Genomic DNA, 886 nt, shown 5'->3' with positions numbered 1-886 from the left:
GGCATCCATGTGCCTGTGTGCATGCATGCATGTGTGTGCTTCTGGGCTCCTGTGATTGCGACATTCCAGCAGCGGAAACCTGAGAAGGTGTGACTTACGAGACACTGGATTCTGCTCTTTCTGGGGACTGAGGGGTGCTGAAGTGTCAGAATTCCAATTTCCTCCAAACAGTCACTCCCAGTCACACACTCTGACCCTCAGCGTCTCCCTCGCACAGCACAGCAGCCGCACACACTCTGCTGCCTTCATTCTTATCCTTCAGAACTTGCCTTTTTCCTCCTCTCTTTTTCAGCTGTAAACACTGTCTCTCATTTTCTCTCAGTACCATTCATAAGGCCCCACAAGGAGCAATCTTGTCTCACACCGCTTTACTATATTACCACCCTCTCCTTCTGCTTTTCCCCTCTTTAAACTAAACACTCACCCATTCTCTTCAGTCAGAGCTTCTAGGCTGAGTAAAACAGGGGGGGAAAGAAGAGAGGGGGGAAAGAGAGGGAAGAGTTTGAGAATCGCGGGCCCCTCCCACTTTCCGGAGATGCTCCAGCCCATCCCTAAATTGTGGGCCAATGAGGGTGGCTCATTCACAACTCACAGCTCCTTCTACAATAGGTAAGGAGAGAGAGACAGAGAGAGCAAGAGATATATACAAGGAGGGAAAGAGAGAGAAAGAGAGGGGGAGAAAAACTGAGTGTGTTTGGGGGACAAAGAAGATAAAAAGGAAATTGTGAGGGAAGACTGGAGAGAAGGTAGAGAAGTTACCCCTGGGAATGAAGTAGTGGCTAAGAGACAGGCAGGTAAAGAGAGATTAAAAGACAGACACCTTGTGACAGGACAGATTTATAGGTGGACAACGTATAGTGGAGGAAAAGGCAGTGAGGGGCTATTG

The 886-nt window shown here is 48.8% G+C and overlaps 1 protein-coding gene across 1 annotated transcript in view; it reads left to right on the top strand.

The window, feature by feature from the left end:
* Positions 1-448: 448 nt before the first annotated feature.
* Positions 449-886, top strand: part of LOC138614506 (leucine-rich repeat-containing G-protein coupled receptor 6) — a 38,518-nt gene continuing 38,080 nt past the window's right edge. The window contains exon 1 of the mRNA XM_069687997.1: positions 449-886. This exon is cut by the window's right edge and continues 344 nt beyond it. The gene's annotated coding sequence lies outside the window, so the exon portion shown is untranslated.

The sequence above is a fragment of the Brachyistius frenatus genome, unplaced genomic scaffold (genome assembly GCF_029030835.1).
Source record: "Brachyistius frenatus isolate BFR_SWC_R1_liver_20210118 unplaced genomic scaffold, ASM2903083v1 Contig_6, whole genome shotgun sequence".
NCBI classification, from domain to species: Eukaryota; Metazoa; Chordata; class Actinopteri; family Embiotocidae; genus Brachyistius; species Brachyistius frenatus.
This window is presented reverse-complemented; position numbering and strand designations above follow the sequence as displayed.